The sequence below is a fragment of the Adiantum capillus-veneris genome, chromosome 17 (genome assembly GCF_014529385.1).
Source record: "Adiantum capillus-veneris isolate H3 chromosome 17, ASM1452938v2, whole genome shotgun sequence".
Classification (NCBI taxonomy): Eukaryota; Viridiplantae; Streptophyta; class Polypodiopsida; order Polypodiales; family Pteridaceae; genus Adiantum; species Adiantum capillus-veneris.
The window spans coordinates 144,866,351-144,886,584 of NC_140947.1; the positions used below are offsets into that span (position 1 = coordinate 144,866,351).

Genomic DNA, 20,234 nt, shown 5'->3' on the forward strand with positions numbered 1-20,234 from the left:
CTTGTCGTATCGAGTAGGATTGCCAAAAACTTTTATTTTCTAAACAAACTCTCTCCAAGTTCTTGCGACAAAATTCAAAGATTTATTGGTTTTTACACTAAAACTTTGTGAAATTTTATCGGATTTCTTCAAGGCAACCGGCGGAAAATACAAAGACACGTGTATGTATGTAAGGGGAGAATATGCATCTATACTAAGGATAAAGGGGGAGGGAATTCCGGGTCTCCCCCCCCCCCCCCCCCCTCTCCAATGCCACGCGTCGAACCTCCTTCAAGCGATGGGTGTGGCCTGCAGCTCCGGGAGCACAGTGACGTAGAGAGAGAGAGAGAGAGAGAGAGAGAGAGAGAGAGAGAGAGAGAGAGGCGACAAAGCCGTCGGTTGTAGGGTAGAAGTCCCCATTTAGAGACGACGAAATTGGAGGGGCAATTGCGCACGATTTGTTGGTCCATTTTGATTGGCCATGGGCTCGGCTGATAGCCAGTGAGTTGGGGCATCTGTAGCAAAAGGTGTCATCGTCGGCAATGGCTTGTAGCAAAAGCGGCATAGGCATCTTTGTTTTCCTGTGTAACAAAAGTGCGCTCTGATAAGGGACCTTCCATGGGGGTATTTAGAGCCAAAGGCTCCAGCAAGGATCGAACCCCCTCATGGACCAACCACAAAAGAGCACGTCGACAGTCCGCTACCAAGAACTCAAACTGCACTGTTCTACTTCTGGCGCAGCTATTGCATTATTTATTGGGGTACGACTGGCTCTAAAGAGGGGCCCGGCTTTTTACTGGTACACTTACCCTACTAGTAGGTAAATAAAATACATTGTTAACCGTAGATTCTTGCCACACACAATTCCTCCGACACATGCTTGTACAGTCTGAGCTACTATATTTACATGCACGGATGAACAGTGCCGTTAAGTACGAGTTTTAATAAGAAGATCGCGTAATTGGGTCGATGGAGCTTGGACTCGACTCCCCCGATTATGGGGCAGATGCCAGCCTTCCTTTCACTCGTCAACTCACGACACACCTCCTCCTCCTCCTCCTCTTCTCTTTCATGAGCAGGCTGATCGCGCCCTGGCGAACACAAACGCGCGCGCCCGCACGCGCGCGCGCACACACACACACACACACACACACAGAGGTTCATCCAGCCAGCCCTCCTCTCTAGCTTCCATCACCGTGGCCCTTCAGGTATGTTTTCCTTCTTGGATCGAGTTTTTCATGACACTTTGCGCCAGCCTCAACTGGAAAACGCCAAAACCCGCCTTTGCTTCGCACATGGGAAATGAATGTTAATCTGGTGTTATGCGATGTGTGTGTGTGGTGTGGAGAGAGAGAGAGAGAGAGAGAGAGAGAGAGAGAGAGAGAGCAATTTCTGGTGGTGTTGCTATTATGGGATACTTAGTGTTGCCCCTTGTTGTTGGATGTGTATTCCCAACTGAATAGCTGCCGCACTTCATTTAAATTCCATTGACAGGACTCTATTGCAGTGCATAGGAGCTGTTTTGGCCAATTACACCACCTGTAACAAGTGGATTGTAGTCTAGCGATGCCTTGCAGGATAATTTAAAGTTGTCTGTTTATATTCTACTCTACTGGCAATGGTAATTAGTTTGAATTGGTTTCCTTGATGGCTTCTTCACTCCTGGGGTACCTGTCTTGTTAGAGGTTAGCACGGATCCATCTGTATCGTAGAGTTGATGGAGTGTGCTACTTCTTGTTCTTTCAAGATTGTAGATTCAATGTCTTGCTTCAACTGGTGTTACAATGCTCTGCCTCGACAGCTCAGGGTTGCTTTTGCATACTCCATTGCCGCTTGCTGGTTGATGGTTTGAAGTTTGTATGGTCTACATTTTTATCGATCATCATCTCCTGTTTAGTCCATTTTGTTCCCTTGACTGCACTTTTTACCCTCTTTAGGAGTCCGAGGATCTACAGGAAAGTTTTTCACTTTTGAACCTTTACTCTTCTTACATTCTCAAATATTTGAATGCATGCATATAGTAGTGGCCAGCTCAATGTGAATAAGCAACATTTTTGAGAGGAACCTATGAATTGATGGGATCCTTTGTTAGCTATCTTGTACCATCATCACACTTGGGCATAAATCCTAGGTAGCTTTACCCACATCTATATTGGTGTGGGTTAGTGGTGTAGGACATGAGTCCTTTATGGTAGGCTTATTGTCCGTGTACTGTTGGCTTTCAGGCCTGGAAATGAGGCTATATTGCCTCTATGGAGGTAGCATAATATCGATTTATTATTATGATGCCTGTTCGCGTGCGCTGTGTTGTGGATCGTGTTGAGTTAAGTGCAATTAGCCACCTCGCTTTTAAAACTGAAATGTGTAAGCCACAAAATGATTGCTAACCAAGAAAACAACTTGAAAACGGGACACGAGATGAGGGATACAAGAAAACGTAGCACCTAATGATCATTGGGACTCAAAATGGATTGCTTGTGTTGTGTGAATAGTAGGATGCACTTGTTGAAGTTTTGGAGGTCCCCTGTCTAGAGCTGATTCGACGGTTCTTGGTTAAATTCAAGAACCATCCGCATTAGATGCGAAGTGGATGGAGTAGGAGGACCTAGCAGATACTCCTCAGATTTTGGAACTTTACCTTGAAGCATTCGGTTTAGCATCGTCTACTCCGATAGAACCCGGACTCAGCATGTTGAATCTGGTGCAGCGGGTTTGCCTAAGAGGGGAGTCACTCCTCTCCTTTGTCAACCATAGTTACCTAGAACGCGGAACGGGAACGGTGACTTGTTCCCCGCGGAACGGGGGAACGTCCGAGGGGTCCGGAACGGGAACGGCGCGGAACGGAAGGCATAAAAAACATCCAAATAACGCAATTTTTAGCTCTATTTGTCTAAATACAAGTAGTATGAGGCCATGGATTATGTGAGAAAGAGGGGGAGACGGAGAAGAAGAGAGCTTGAGCCTCGAGCCTCGTAGACTTAAAAGTTGAGACAACTCGAGAGATTCTCGAATCTTCAATGGCAAATGTGTTTCATGTAGGCTTGACTCCTTAAGAGCTTGAGAGAGAAAGACCGGTAGGAAGAGGGAGAGGTAGGAAGAGATCTTGAGAGACTCCGAGAGAAAGACTTGAGAGAGGGAGCTTGAGACTCGAGAGAGGGAGCTTGAGATAGTAGATACATAATGGAAACCTTGTGCATTGTTACTTGTGAAGGTAAGGGAGGGGGTGCATTTTATGATGGGGAGCTGAAAATTCTGTCCCCAAATTTTGGTCATTTTTTATTACTGCCCAACCGTTCTGGGCGTTTCGAGTTGCTCCGGTTGCCTCGTTCGGGTTTGGCCAGGTTGTTTGGAATGGCCAGCCGTTTCGAGTCCCCGGAACGTTGTTCCGGCGTTCCATAGCCCTAGAATCCCGTTCCTTGGTAACTATGTTGTCAACAGATTACCTCGATTGAATAAGGTCACTCATGTCCCCTTTGGGTTTCAGAGATATTGATAGGCTGACAATATTCTGCTGTATAACTTCATGCAATAGAATTCCCAAAATTGAACATGAATGATCTGTACTCTTTCATCTGACTTGTTTGAGTGCAGGAATTGAAAGACGAAATGACTGCAGCATTTCGGTCTCATAAATCTCTATAGACATGATCGCAATAAGGATTAGTTAATCCGGCATCAGTGAGGTCCGGGATGGATCTAGATGCGGTTACTAAATACGTTGTTGGCAGTCATGGTCTGAGATTTGGAATGAATTTTTTTGTGATTTGTCATGTAATGTCTTGTGATGTCATGTCATCTTTGTACAAGTGGGGTACGTGTAACAGACTTGGACACTCCAAGTCAAGAATCAATCACGACAGCACCAAATAACCACTTCAAAACAATTCACAGATCACAATAGATTTGCACTGGTCCGCAGGCGGAGTTCCGTGCCTAGAGATATTGGCCCCAAAGACTGGCGTCCCTTTCGGTATTTCTTTATGTATTAATCAATGATCAATGTACAAGAGAGCGGTTAGGGTTTCACTCTCAGACTCTGCGTCCAGATGCTCTGCAGAGTGAGCCCTAAACCTCTTATTTAAAGTTTACAAGGGATGCCCAAAAGCAGAGCCCCAAAAGCTTCCAAAATAAAAGCAAAGTGTTCTCTCTCTATCTCACACAAACTCTTCTGAGTTTTGTAAAATAAAGCAATCAATTCTCTCTCTCTCTCTCCTTGTCCATGCGTAGAGAAAAAGCAACAAACTGCCGTCGCTGGAAGGTTGAAAAAGCGTTGAAAAATTTGGAAATCCATACTGCTGCCACGTGGCATTTTTGCCGCCAGTTTTAGGGTTTCAGCCAGCAGTTAGGGTTAGGGTTTCCAAAAATTAGGGTTTTTGTAGATTAGGGTTTTTGGCAAAAATTAGGGTTTGCAGGTTTTAGGGTTTCTGCTCTCGATAGGCACGTCATCACTTTGTAACATACCCCCCTCTTGAAAGCATTGTAATCACCCTCGATTACGCCTGCAAAATAGACAAAGGTCATAAACTGTCTTAGCAGACACTGACTGTTAGTACCTACGTACTAGGAACACACATCTAGCACATGTACCAATCGACAGTCACATCACATGACATCACAGGACATCACTAGACATCACAGAACATCACATGACATTCAATATTCATTCGGATTTTAGATCATGATTTTTGGGCAATGTAGCTAGCAATCGCATCTAGATCCAATCGGGACCTCATCGATGTCCGGTTGACTAACCCCTATTGCGACCATGTCTATTCGAGATCAATTAGACCAAAATGCTGCAGTCATTTAGTCTATCAGTTCTTGCACTTAAAAGAAGTCAAGAACAAATCAGTATCATAATCAGGAATTCCATTTCATAACGTCATCCAGCAGAATACTGTCAGCTCTCAGTATCCTTGAAGCTCAGTGACTTTAGTATCAAAATCAAGGGATCTGTTGACAAAGGAGCGGAGTGACTCCTCTCTTGTGCATCCCATTACACTAGATCTCTGGCCAAGCTGAATTCTGGGTTCCGTTTGGAATAGACTATGCTAAAGCAAAAGCATCGAGGTAAAGTTTCACAATCTGAGGAGTATGTGCTAGGTCCTCCTCCTCCATCCACTTCGCATCCAATGCAGGATAGTTCTTGAACTTAACCAAGAACCGCCTTCGGACTTTACCTTTATTCTTTGTATCCTTATGTACCAAAATCTGTTCAGGAACAAGGATCTCATCGTTTTCTTTCACTTCGGGTTGCTCATCAAGCTCCCCATCATCAGGCACATCACCTTTAAAAGGTTTCAAGAGACTCACATGAAATGCATTGTGAATCCTCTAAGTATCTGGCAGTTTCATTCGGAAGGAGGCATCATTTATCTTTTCAGTGATTTGGAAAGGTCCGCAGTATCGCATACTAAGCTTTGGAAAAAGCCTCTCCTTTTTTTTTTCTTTCTGAGGCGTGCCTTCTCAAAACGTAAGAGCACCCAATCATCCTCCTTCAATTTCAAGTCGAGACCGATGGAGATCCGCTGCCTTTTTCTCTCGTCCTTGAGACTTCTGCAAAGTCTCGCGAACCTTGGTAAAAGCCGTTCTAAGTCTGGCGTATATTCATCCGCTTCAAAAATCTTATCTTTCGTGCTTAGGAAGGGTGGAACCTTCGCAGCACCTTCAACAATCTCAAATGGCGCCTTCCCTGTCGAAGAGTGTATCATGTTATTGTAGGCAAATTCCACCAAAGGTAGGTACTTTTCCCATTGAGTCTTCTGATATGAGATGTAAGACTTCAATAAATCTAGAACCACTGAATTCGCAATCTCAGATTGCCCATCAGTCTGCGGGTGGAACGATGATGAGAACTGTAACCGCATGCCAATGTTCTCCCAAAGCCTTCCAAAACAAACTCGTAAATCTGGGGTCTCTGTCGGAGACAATCGTCTCAGGCATGCCATGTAATTTGAAGATCTGGGCCACAAACAGTCTCGCTAAGTGATCCGGCTTGATTGTTTTCTTCACTGGAATGAAATGAGCTTGTTTGCTTTGTGTTCTCGGGAGATAAAAAATGACCATTGCAATACTTTCCCAGGGGCGGGTGGGTATGGGTAAAGGTTGTAACAATCCGTGTGTCTTATGCCTGTCAAACTTGACCTTTTGGCATACTAAGCAACTGCGCACAAACTCTTCCACATCCTTTTTGAGTCTCGGCCAAAAGAAGTATCTCTCTACTCCTTTCATGGTGGTAGCAATGCTGCGGTGACCCATAAAAGGTGGACAGTGGCATTCAGTCATAACCTTTTCCCTCAACGGTTGTGTAACGCACAACATTGTTTTTCTCATCAAGTAGTCTTCCCGAATGGAGTATCCTGCTACTGTCTCCCCGTCCCGTATCCGTGTGAAAATATTTGCAAAATCTGTATATGTGGCATACTGATCGACCATACCCTCGAAGCTCCTATGATGTATCGCGGAAATAGCCAGAACCAACGGCTTCCGAGACAAAGCGTCTGCCACCACATTCTTTTGTCCCTGCACATGGACACTCTGGAAGTGAAACTGTGACAAGAGGTTTGTCCACCGCATCTGCTTTTTTCGAAAGCTGCTTCTACGACAAGCAGTAACGCAAACTCTGATGGTTTGTAAAGACAATAAAATCCGCTCCGAGTAGGTAATGCTACCACTGAGTAAGAGCATGGATAACCGCCAATAGCTCTTTCTCATAAATTTGTGCTGTCATCTCTGGCCTTGAGAACAATCGGCTCTCGTAAGCAATGACATGGCCTTCTTGCATTAAGACCGCACCCGCACCCAGACTACGACCACAAGCATCACAATATACTTCAAATGATTTTTGCAGGTCCAGCAAAGTCAAAACTGGTCCCGTAGTCAATTTCTCTTTCAATGTCTGAAAGACGGTCGCCTCTATGGATCCCCACGAGAAAGAGACTCCTTTCTGTGTCAAGATATGCAAAGGGGAAGCAACCTGTGCAAACTTTTGAATGAACCGCCTGTAGTACGAACACAGTCCCAAGAAGCTTCCAACTTCATGGACATTCTTCAAATCAGGCCAATCACGTATAGTTTCTATCTTGGCCGGATCCATTTGCACTCTTGCTGCTGAGACAATGTGTCTCAAAAAGTGTATCTTTGGTAGGAAAAATTCACTTTTCTTTGCATTAATCACTAACTTGTGATCTCGTAATGCCTGAAAGACCTGAAGCAGATGATCTCTGTGTTTTGCCTCATTCTTGGAGAAAACAATGATGTCGTCAAAGAAAGTGCCAACAAATAGCCTGTACTCTCGAAAAATCCTGTCCATTATCCGGTTAAATGTTGCAGGAGCATTGGTTAAGCCAAAAGGCATCACCAAAAACTCAAATAACTCAAAAGTTGTTCGGAAAGTTGTCTTGTAGACGTCTCCCCACGCGATTCTGATATGATGATATCCACTCTTCAGATCAATCCTGCTAAAGCACAAGGATCCTTGTAATTTGTCGAGTATATCATCGATCCTAGGAATCGGAAATCTGTCCTTGATGGTGATTTTGTTGAGAGCTCTAAAATCGATGCACATTCTCCAAGATCTGTCTTTCTTCAAAACCAATAACATTGGAGAGCAATACGGTGAAGTACTAGGCTGGACAAGACCCTTTTCCAAGAGGTCTTTCACTTGGTTCATAATCTCTTCATTCAGTGCTCGGCTCACACGGTAAGGTGGTTGTAATAACAGACTTGGACACTCCAAGTCAAGAATCAACCGCGACAGCACCAAATAACCACTTCAAAAAAATTCACATCACAAGAGATTTGCACTGGCTCGGCGGAGTTCCGGGCCTAGAGATATTGGCCCCAAAGACTGGCGCCCCTTTAGGTATTTCTTTTTGTATTAATCAATCATCAAAGTACAAGAGAGCGGTTAGGGTTTCACTCTCAGACTCTACGTCCAGATGCCCTGAGAAGTGAAGCCCTCACCACTTATTTAAAGATACAAGGGAATGCCCAAAAGCAGAGCCCCAAAAGCTTTTAAAATAAAAAGCATCAGTTCTCTCTCTCTCTTAGAGAGTCTTTTCTCTTTTTTTATATATAAAAAAAAAAATTCGCGTCGCTCATCATTTTTCCGAAAAAAAATTATATATATATATATATATATATATTTTCAGCCTCCGCGATTTTCGAAAATTAGGGTTTTTGGCAGAAATTAGGGTTTGTAGGAATTTTAGGGTTTCTAGCAAAAATTAGGGTTTCTGCTGTCGGGCACGTCATCACTTTGTGACATACCTCCCTCTTGAAAGCATGTAATGACCGCGATTGCGCCTGCAAAACCGACAAAAGCCATAAACCGTCTTAGCAGACACTGACTGTTAGTACCTCCGTACTAGAAACACACATCTAGGACATGTACAAAATCGAAAGTCACATCACACGACATCACAGGACATCACCAGACATCACAGGACATCACATGACATTCAACATTCATTCGGATCTTAGACCATGATTTATCGGCAATGTAGCTAGCAATCACATCTAGGTCCAATCGGGACCTCATCGATGTCCGATTGACTAACCCCTATTGCAACCATGTCTATTCGAGATCAATCAGACCAAAATGCTGCAGTCATTTCGGCTATCAGTTCCTGCACTCACAAAAAGTCAAGAACAAATCAGTATCATTATTAGGAATTCCATTTCATAAAGTCATCTAGCAGAATACTGTCAGCTATCAGTATCCCTGAAGCTCAAAGAGACATCAGTGACTTTAGTATCAAAATCGAGGCATCTGTTGACAAAGGAGTGGAGTAACTCCCCTCTTGTGCATCCCACTGCACCAGATCTCCGGCCAAGCTGAATTCTGGGTTCTGTTTGGAGTAGACTATGCTAAACCAAAGCATCGAGGTAAAGTTTCACAATCCGAGGAGTATCTCCTAGGTCCTCCTCCTCCATCCACTTCGCATCAAATGCAGGAAAGTTCTTGAATTTAACCAAGAACCGCCTTTGGACTTTACCTTTCTTCGTATCCGTATGTGCCAAAATCTGTTCAAGAACAAGGATCTCCTTGTTTTCTTCCACTTCGAGTTGCTCATCAGGCTCCCCATCATTAGGCACATCACCCTTAATAGGGTTCAAGAGACTCACATGCAATGCATTGTGAATCCTCCAAGTATCTAGCAGTTTCAATCGGAAGGAGACATCATTTATCTTGTCAGTGATCTGGAAAGGTCCATAGTATCGCATACTAAGCTTTGGAAAAAAAGCCTCTCCTTTCCCTTTTTCTTTCGTAGGCGTGCCTTCTCAAAACGTAAGGGCACCCAATCATCCTCCTTCAATTTCAAGTCGCGACGATGGCGATCCGCTTCCTTTTTCTGTCATTCTTGAGACTCCTGCAAAGTCTCGCGAACCTTGGCAAAAGCCATATCCAAATCTTGTGAATATTCATCCGCTTCAAATATCTAATCTTTCGTGCTTAGGAAGGATGGAACCTTCGCAGCACTTTCAACAATCTCACATGGCGTCTTCCCCGTCGAAGAGTGTATCGTGTTATTGTAGGCAAATTCCACCAAAGGTAAGTTCTTTTCCCATTGAGTCTTCTGATCCGAGATACAAGACTTCAATAAATCTAAAACCACTGAATTGGCAATCTCAGATTGCCCGTCAGTCTGCAAGTGGAACGATGACGAGAACTGCAACCGCGTGCCAATGTTCTCCCAAATTGCCTTCCAAAACAAACTCATAAATTTGGGGTCTCTGTCTGAGACAATCGTCTCAGACGTGCCATGTAATCGGAAAATCATCGTGATCATTCTGTGTTCTCGGGAGATCAAAAATGAAATCCATTTCAATACTTTTCCAAGGGTGGGTGGGTATGGGTAAAGGCTTTAACAATCCCTGTGCCTTATTCCTGTCAAAATTGACCTTCTAGCATACTAAGCAACTGCGCACAAACTCTCCCACATCCTTTTTGAGTCTCAGCCAAAAAAAAGTATCTCTCTACCCCCTTCATGGTGATAGCAATGCCGCGGTGACTCGTAAAAGGTGGACAGTGGCATTCAGTCCATAACCTTTTCCCTCAACGGTTGTGTAACGCACAACATAGTCTTTCTCATCAAGTAGCCTTCCCGAAGGAAGTATCGAGCTACTGTCTCCCCATCTCGTATCCGTGTGAAAAATATCTGCAAAATCTGTATCTGTGGCATACCGATCGACCATATCCTCGAAGCTCCTATGATGTATCGTGGAAATAGCCGGAACCAACGGTTTCCGAGACAAAGCATCTGCCACCACATTCTTCTGTCCCTGTACATGGACAATCTGGAAGTGAAACTGTGACAAGATGTTCGCCCACCGCATTTGCTTTTCCGAAAGCTGCTTCTGTGACAAGAAGTAACGCAAACTCTAATGGTCTGTAAAGACAGTAAAATCCGCTCCGAGTAGGTAGTGCCGCCAATGAGTAAGATCATGGATCACTGCCGAAAGCTCTTTCTCATATATCTGTGTTGTCATCTCCGGCCTAGAGAACAATCGGCTCTCGTAAGCAATGACATGGCCTTCTTGCATCAAGACCGCACCCAGACTACGACCACAAGCATCACAAAATACTTCAAATGACTTCTGCAAGTCCGCAAAGTCAAATCTGGTCCTGTAGTCAATTTCTCTTTCAATGTCCGAAAGGTAGTCACCTCTGTGGGTCCCCACGAAAAAGGTACTCCTTTCTGTGTCAAGGTATGCAAAGGGGAAGCAACCTCTGCAAACTTTCGTATGAACCGCCTGTAGTACGAACACAGTCCCAAGAAGCTTCTAACTTCATGGACATTCCTCAAATCGGGCCAATCACGGATAGTCTCTATCTTGGCCGGGTCCATTTGCACTCCTGCTGCTGACACAATGCGTCCCAAAAAGTGCACTTTTCTTTGCATTAATCACTAACGTGTGATCTCGTAATGCTTGAAAGACTTGAAGCAGATGATCTCTGTGTTCTACCTCATTCTTGGAGAAAACAATGATGTCGTCAAAGAAAGTGCCAACAAATAGCCTGTACTCTCGAAAAATCCTGTCCATCATCCGGTTAAATGTCGCAGGAGCATTGGTTAAGCCAAAAGGCATCACCAAAAACTCAAATAACCCAAAAGTCGTCCGAAAAGCTGTCTTGTAGACATCTCTCGGCGCTATCTTGATCTGATGATATCCACTCTTCAAGTCAATCCTGCTAAAGCACGAGGATCCCTGTAACCCGTCGAGTATATCATCGATCGTAGGAATCGAAAATCTGTTCTTGATGGTGATTTCGTTGAGAGTGCTATAATCGATGCACATTCTCCAAGATCCGTCTTTCTTCAAAACCAACAACACTGGAGAGCAATACGGTGAAGTACTAGGTTGGACAAGACCCTTTTCCAAGAGGTCTTTCACTTGGTTCATAATCTCTTCATTCTGTGCTCGGCTCACACGGTAGGGTGGCCGGTTTGGTGACGTGCTTCCAGGTATCAGATCAATGGTATGATCTTCAGGCCCTCTGAAAAGCAATCGGCATGAGTGTGGAGAAAAATCTTGGCGTTCTTTAGATCAGGTCAAAACATATTCAACCTTTATCCATCGTTCAGTTCTCTCCCAAAAGAATGAGTAAGAAACTGAAGTTCATCAAGTACAATCTTTAAGCCCTTCATTTATCAAAGTCGCTTTCTCGGCCCGGTAGTCAACCACGGCGTAGTTCTTGTGGTACCAAGGGATCCTGAGTAGAACATTACTCGCGTGCCCTGAACATCCCTGTCATTGCAAACAAAGTTTGCCAATGCTCGGTGTAATGGCAACATCCCATCCGGGTGCCAATTGAACTACCTTCGCCTGTGGCGTCAGTCTGTCGGGCGTAATTCCAAATCGAGCCGCCAATTCCAAGTGAAAAGAAGTTGGCCTTGGCTCCTTCAAAAGAGCTTCCTGATCCTTCACTTTGCCCCAAACGAGGCAAAGTTTGTACTTTCATTCATTAGATTCGGTACAGGTCCCACGCCATGTGGTACCAGTTTTGCTTTTCTATCTGCCTTTTCTGCCACATTCCTCAGCTGCTCTTGAACTCTCAGGCCTGTCGTCGTCTTTATCATTCTGTTCTTTTCGTGCCTTTTTAGGGCACTTCGCGGAGATATGTCCATGTTCCCCGCATCCAAAGCACTTCCCCTCTCTGATGAAGCGAGCTCTCTCCTCAGGAGTAAGCTTGGGTCGTGCATCCTTTTTCTCTGGGTTGCTCTTTTTCTTTCTACTTTCATTCCCAAAAGTTTGTTCGGCTCGTTGTGTCATGGCCTTATCTGTGGGGTAGGTCAAACTGCCAGAGTGAATGGCAAAGCCCCGCTTTGCATGACTCATCAACTCCTAAATAGAAGCTGACTTCTATTCCAAGCAGTGATCTCGGATCTCTGTAGGTAGACCCAAGGTAAACCGCTCAATCTGTTCTCTGAACGAGATCTTCTTGAATGAAGAGGCGGGTAGAAAAGAGTTCCAAAATCTTTCACTGTAAGAATTCACTGTATCGCTCTTGGTCATCCGGAGATGGTTCCAAGCAGCTCGTATATCTCGCTCAAACTCTTGAGTCAACCAAGAAGAAATAAAAAGCCTCTTGAATTTCAGCCATGTAACTCGCACAGTCTTGCTTAATAGAAGCGTGGACCACCAAGTGCGAGCATTCCCCTTAAAATAAGAGGCAGCTCTCCGAATCTTGGAGTGCTCTGAATACCGCCCTCCCGCGAAAGCGATGTCAAACTGCTGTATAAAAGACAAAGCCTTCGAAGCATCTGAGTATCCTGAAAAAGTATCAAACTTGATCGAGTGGCCACCTCCCTTAAACTCTCGGACTTTCTTGCTTTTATCTTCGAGAAAGTCATATTGGTTGGCTTTGTAAAAATTCTTCTTGTTCGCATAAAAGTTTTCGTTGTCAGAGTCTGAATTGTCCGTAGACGAGTCCTCTGTAGAAGTGTTACTTACTAGGCAAGACTTAGACTTCCTTGCCTTTTTCTTGCCCTTTCCGAAGCGTTGTTTCATGCTTCGCTTTTTTGCTTTTCCTGTCTTCTTCGCTCGAGTCTGAAGAGCTAGAAGAACTGTCAGAAAAAGAAGAAGAAGAAGAAGAACTGGGTAGGCCTTCAAACTTGACGCGCTTCTTCAGTTTGTTTGCCTTGTCGAATGTCGACCGACGACCCAAATATCCCGGGAATTCAGTGTCTTTCCTCTGCTTTTTGTTGTGCTTTTTGCCTTTCTTTTGCACGTCAAAAAGCTGAGCAATCCGTGCATCAACCACGTTCTCCAGTTCCTTCTCCGTATATTTCTTGGAGGCAGAAGGTTTCTTGAGAGCAGGTTTCGGGAGTGGTGTTGTGGTTCTTTGCCACTCCATCTGTACCTCTTCCAAAGAGGTCTGGTTCATATATTTTTCCATCTTCGGGTCCTTGGCAAAATTGAGCATCATCTTTGTTGCATCACCAATCAATTGACGATGCTCCATCTCTTACTGCTCCGCCTGAGTAGGCCTAGGCGGGCCATACTCCGTGCCGGAGTCTTCGTTGTGATCCATGCCCACATCTCCAGATGCAGAGGGAGTCGACTGATCACTGCTTGAAGCCATAGGTGCCGCGGAAAAAAGAAAAATTCGGGGATCGGATTTCCCGTAGAAGAGAAATTGGCCGTGCTCTGATACCACTGTAACAGACTTGGACACTCCAAGTCAAGAATCAACCGCGACAGCACCAAATAACCACTTCAAAACAATTCACAGATCACAATAGATTTGCTCTGGCTCGACGGAGTTCCGTGCCTAGAGATATTGGCCCCAAAGACTGGCGTCCCTTTCGGTATTTCTTTTTGTATTAATCAATCATCAAAGTACAAGAGAGCGGTTAGGGTTTCACTCTCAGACTCTGCGTCCAGATGCCCTGAGAAGTGTAGCCCTCACCACTTATTTAAAGATACAAGGGATGCCCAAAAGCAGAGCCCCAAAAGCTTTTAAAATAAAAAGCATCAGTTCTCTCTTTCTCTTAGAGAGTCTTTTCTCTTTTTTTATAAAAAAAAAAAAATTTCGCGTCTCATCATTTTTCCGAAAAAATAAATAAATAAAAATAAATAAATAAATATATATTTTCAGCCGCTGCGATTTCCGGAAATTAGGGTTTTTGGAAGAAATTAGGATTTGCAAGAATTTTAGGGTTTTTGGCAGAAATTAGGGTTTTTGCTATCCGCCACGTCATCACTTTGTGACAGTGGCCGGTTCGGTGGTGTGCTTCCAGGTATCAGATCAATGGTATGATCTTCAGGCCCTCTAAAAAGAAATCGGCATGAGTGTGAAGAAAAATCTTAGCGTTCTTTTGTTCAGGTCAAAACATATTCGACGTTTATCCATCGTTCAATTCTCTCCCAAAAGAATGAGTAAAGAAACTGAAGTTTATCAAGTACAATCTTTGAGCCCTTCATTTATCAAAGTCGCTTTCTCGGCCCGGTAGTCAACCACGGCGTAGTTCTTGTGGTACCAAGGGATTCCGAGTAGAACGTCACTCGCGTGCCCTGAACACCCCTGTCATTGCAAACGAAGTTTGCCAATGTTCGGTGTAATGGCAACATCTCGTATCCGGGTGCCAGTTGAACTACCTCCGCCTGTGGCGTCAGTCTATTGGGCGTGATTCCAAATCGAGCCGCCAATTTCAAGTGAAAAAAAGTTGGCCTTGGCTCCTTCAAAAGAGCTTCCTGATCCTTCACTTTGTCCTAAAAGCGGTAAAGTTTGTACTTTCATTCATTTGATTCGGTGCAAGTCCCACGCCATGTGGTACCAGTTTTGCTTTTTATCTGCCTTTTCGTCCACGTTTCTCAGCTGCTCTCGAACTCTCAGGCTTGTCGTCGTCCTTATCATTCTGTCCTTTCGGTGCCTTTTTAAGGCACTTCACGGAGATATGTCCATGTTCCGCTCATCCAAAGCACTTCCCCTCCCTGATGAAGCGAGCTCGCTCCTGAGGAGTAAGCTTGGGTCGTGCATCCTTCTTCTCTGGGTTGCTCTTTCTCTTTCTACTTTCATTCCTAGAAGTCTGTTCGGCTTGTTGTGTCATGGCCTCATCGGTGGGGTAGGTCAGACTGCCAGAGTGAATGGCAAAGCCCCGCCTCGCATGACTTATCAACTCTTGAATAGAAGCCGACTTCTGTTCCGAGCAGTGATCTCGGATCTCTATAGGTAGACCCAAGGTGAACCACTCAAACTGTTCTCTGAACGAGATCTTCTTGAATGAAGAGGCGGGTAGAAAAGAGCTCCAGAATCTCTCACAGTAAGCATTCAGTGTATCTCTCTTGGTCATCCGAAGATGGTTCCAAGCAGCTCGTATATCGCGTTCATATTCTTGCGTCAATCAAGAAGAAATGAAAAGCTTCTTAAATTTCAGTCATTTAACTGGCGCTGTCTTGTTTAAAAGAAGCGTGGACCACCAAGTTCGAGCATTCCCTTTAAAGTAAGAGGTAGCTCTCCGAATCTTGGAGTGCTCTGAGTAGCGTCCTCCCGCGAAAGCGATGTCAAACTGCTGTATAAAAGACAAAGCCTTCGAAGCAGCTGAGTATCCTGAAAAAGTGTCAAATTTGATCGATTGTCCACCTTCCTTAAACTCTCGGACTTTCTTGCTTTATCTTCCAGAAAGTCATACTGGTTGGCTTATTAAAAATTCTTCTTGTTCGCATAAAATTTTCCGTCATTGGAGTCTGAACTGTCTGTAGACGAGTCCTCTGTAGAACTGTCAGTCAACTGGGCGAGATTTAGACTTCTTTGTCTGTTTCTTACCCGTTTCGAAGCGTTGTTTCTTGCTTCGCTTTTTACCTTTTCTGTCTTCTTTGCTCGAATCTGAAGAGCTAGAAGAACTGTCAGAAGAAGAACTAGGAACTCCTTCAAATCGAACACGCTTCTTCTGTTTCTTTGCTTTGTCAAATGTCAACTGATGACCAAAATAACCCGGAAAGTCAGTGCCTTTTTTCTGCTTTTTGCCGTGCTTTTGCGCGTCAAAAAGCTGAGCAATCCGTGCATGAACCACCTCTTCTAGTTCCTTCTCTGAATATTGCTTGTGATCAGAAGGTTTCTTTGAGAGCGGGTTTTGGGGGTGGTGTAGTGGTTTTCTGCTACTGCGCATGCACTTCCTGAAAAGAAGTGTCGCTCATATATTTTGCAAACTTTGGGTTCTTCGCAAAACTGAGCATCGTCTTCGTTGCATCGCCGATCAATTGACGACGCTTCATCTCTCTTTGCTTTGCTTGAGTAGGCTGAGGTGGGCCATACTCTCTGCCGGAATCTTCGTTGTGATCCCTGCCCGCATCTCCGGATGCAGAGGGAGTTGACTGATCCTTGCGTGAAGCCGTAGGTGTCGCGGGAAAAAAAATTGGGGATCGGATTTCCCGTAGAAGAGAAATCGGCCGTGCTATGATACCACTGTAACAGACTTGGACACTCCAAGTCAAGAATCAATCACGACAGCACCAAATAACCACTTCAAAATAATTCACAGATCACAATAGATTTGCACTGGCCCGGGCGGAGTTCCGTGCCTAGAGATATTGGCCCCAAAGACTGGCGTCCCTTTCGGTATTTCTTTATGTATTAATCAATGATCAAAGTACAAGAGAGCGGTTAGGGTTTCACTCTCAGACTCTGCGTCCAGATGCTCTGCAGAGTGAGCCCTAAACCACTTATTTAAAGTTTACAAGGGATGCCCAAAAGCAGAGCCCCAAAAGCTACCAAAATAAAAGCAAAGTGTTCTCTCTCTATCTCACACAAACTCTTTTGAGTTTTTATAAAATAAAGCAATCAATTCTCTCTCTCTCTCTCTCTCTCTCTCTCTCTCTCTCTCTCTCTCTCTCTCTCCTTCCTTGCCCATGTGTAGAGAAAAAGCAACAAACTGCCGTCGTTGGAAGGCTGAAAAAGCGCCGAAAAATCCGGAAATCCGTACTATTGCTCGTAGCATTTTTGCCGCCAGTTTTAGGGTTTCAGCCAGTAGTTAGGGTTAGGGTTTCCAGAAATTAGGGTTTCTGGCAGAAATTAGGGTTTGCAGGTTTTAAGGTTTTTGCTATCGTTAGCCACGTCATCACTTTGTGACAGCACGTCACAAACTGATGACGTGGTATGACCACCCGCGGGTTGGCAGCAGACAGTACGAAAATTCTGGAATTTGCACGGCATGTTGACGTGGTAGACAGTACGGATTTCCGCGTTTTGCATTGACAACTGCTAACGTGGCAGGTTGTACGAAAATCCCGCTTTTCACGTTGACAGGTTGACTTGGCAGAACTGTATGGAAAGTTCCGCTTTTTCGTTGTTGATTTTTATTTCATGCTTTTGAGATCACTTGCTTTTGGGGCTTTGCTTTTAGCATCCCTTGTAATGTTTATAAGTGACCCAAGGGGGTTCACTCTGCAGAGCATCTGGATGCAGAGTTTGAGAGCGAGCACTCGTTGGAGTTGTACTTTGCTCAAAGATTAATATAAAAAGAAATACCAAAAGGGGTGCCAGTCTTTGGGGCCAATACCTCTGGGCACCGAACTCTGCCGGGCCATGTCGACTCTCTCTCTCTCTCTCTCTCTCTCTCTCTCTCTCTTAAAGTTCAGGGATTAAGAAGTTTCTGTTCGTGTGTTGCTATTGATTTCTCGCTTGGAGTGTCCAAGCCAGTTACAGAAAACCAAACTGCTTAGCTTTGATACCACTGTAACCAGTTGATACCATGTCCCAATGGGGAATAACAATTGGTGCAGACGTTTCACCAATTGGAAATAGAACTTACTTGATACTTCACACTTCGACACTTGAAGACTAAGTGTCACTGAAGAGGCGGAGTTCCCCTTTGGAGAGTATCGGCCCATCAACTAGGAGTCCCCGGCTCCCTTGCGATACTTCTTTATATCTTGACAAATGTAGATGTCGAAGTCCATACACACTTCCTCTGAGTCTTCCTGTGAGTTGCAATCTGAGACTAATGGTTTTGTGCTTCATCTATTGACAAAGATTCTCCTCATCGTACATACTAGATACAGCCAAAATAACAATCCTATTCATAAAAGGCATGCTGAGAAATGAACGAGTACGATTAGACAAGGTGCACCCAATTTACAGTCATGTATATTTTTCACCACCATCTGAGTCCTCGACTCCCTTGCGATACTTCTTTATATCTTGACAAATGTAGAAGTTACAATGTCGAAGTCCATACACACTTCCTCTGAGTCTTCCTTTGAGTTGCAATCTGAGACTAATGGTTTTGTGCTTCATCTATTGACAAAGATTCTCCTCATCGTACATACTAGATACGGCCAAAGCATAACAATCCTATTCATAAAAGGCATGCTGAGAAATGAACGAGTATGATTAGACAAGGTGCACCCAATTTACAGTCGTGTATATTTTTCACCACCATCTGGGCACACCTCTAGCTTGCTCATTTTCAGCCCTATCCTCATCAATTACATCTTGTAAATCTTCATTAGTAATTGGTTGATCCATAACATGTGTAGCTTGCTTTTCTCATTAGGAATAACGCTTGTATTCCCTCCTCTAAACAGAGGCGATCTATCATATACATTTGGTGAGCTCACGTTTGTCTCCTTGGTACATGCTAACAAAGGCTGATCCGCATCTTTCACAAAAACTACATCCAACATTGGTCTTCAGTTTCTTTTCTTCCTCTCCTCTGTAACTTTTGAAGTCTCAGCCTTATCTGCCTTCTTGGTAGGACATTGAGCAGATTTGTCCCACCTCTGGACATGTAAAGATTTACCTTGCATGAACCACTTGAGCTTCTTCTCTACAGATTTAGTGGGTTGCCCAAACTCTCCCTTCTAAAGACCTTATTCTTCTAGGTATTCTCCTCCTGGTACTCGGTCTTTCGTGAATCCTTTTTTGAGGCTTCTCCTTAGATTTAGTCTTCTTTGTCGTAAAAGTCAACGTTCTGGTGAGCAAAGCATATTTATTTTGAACATGTGCCATCGCCCCTTGTATGCTAGGAGCTTTTGGCTCTGCTCAGCCAAAGTGACGGACCTAGAAGAAGCCAGATATGCACCCCCTGCACCCTTCAAAGAAGTCAGCTCATTGGAGGATGTGGCCAGAAGCAAAGTATTTTTATTACCTCCAAAGGTAACCATCTCCATGTCTCTAGAGTCCAAACCTTGGCCCAAAGTGATAGCCCTGTATGCTAGACATCATGTGTGCATGCGAGGCATCGGGCCTTGCATATCTCCCATAAACCTTGGCATAGAGGCTATGAAGGCCATATAGCCTCCTAGTGCATTCATGGATGAGGTCGACCTGCCATCTCCATAAAATAAGGAATCCTCTGAATATGCACAGGGTAATTGTGCATAGTAGCATACCCCTTCCACCTATTGTTGCTGCATCTTGTGTACCATAAAGAACTGGCAATCCTTGGTATGAGAAGACTTGGTTCCCTTGCCTTAATTTGGGAATTTTTTAGGAGCCGTTTTGCTCCTTCCTTTGGTTGGCTACTTACTGTCTTCATGGACAAACCCTGGATATTTTTTGCAAATCGGCGATCCTTAAAATCATCTAAAAACCGAATCGTTGTTTAAAACCACCGGAACCAATTGCTATTAGAAACACAAGTAGTGATGAGACTTGTAACATATAGGAAAATTCTAAATATTTCAATGCACAACGCTGGCACATGACACAAGAGGGGCAGAGTTCTCCTTGGAGAGATGCTGACTGCCTTGGGTGGTATTTATTTGTTTGTGTTGATGTCAAACAATTAGAAAGTAACCCCTTGAAGGGCCCACTCTCATGATTTGAGTACAATAGACTCGCTGGTCTCTGTTACAGCTCCTTGATTGCTTAGAAAAAAATCACAAAGCGACTACTAAAAACAACTTAGTAATACAACGCAACTTGTTAAACTGCTGCTCATGTAGGGGACACAAAAAGCATCTGCGTGGTTGGATGCCCACGCTTCCTGCCACATCAGCACAGCGTTTGTACACTGTTATCACGTTATGACTGTGTCTGTACAGTCCATCAGTTTGTTTGGCAGGCTGCCACGCCATCACTTCGTGACGAAGGTTCACATCTTTGTGGGCATGTTCAAACCCTCACATAATCTAAAGAGGTGCTTCTTTTGTGGTCTTTTACATAGGTTCTATATTTTGTTGGAATTGAGAGGAGGACAGCAGTTTGTTAAAATTGAACTGTTGTTTGCAGTCCAAATACGAGTCTTACCTATACTTGTTTCAATTGGCGGTTTGCTATGTGTACTAGTGGTTTGAGATTACAC

At 44.2% G+C, this 20,234-nt stretch overlaps 1 protein-coding gene across 3 annotated transcripts in view; it reads left to right on the forward strand.

Moving 5' to 3' along the window:
* Positions 1-935: 935 nt before the first annotated feature.
* Positions 936-20,234, forward strand: part of LOC147438255 (SNF2 domain-containing protein CLASSY 1-like) — a 45,379-nt gene continuing 26,080 nt past the window's right edge. For all 3 annotated transcript variants that reach the window (XR_015184958.1, XM_086487547.1, XM_086487546.1), the window contains exon 1: positions 936-1,187. The gene's annotated coding sequence lies outside the window, so the exon portion shown is untranslated. The remainder of the gene's footprint in view (positions 1,188-20,234) is intronic.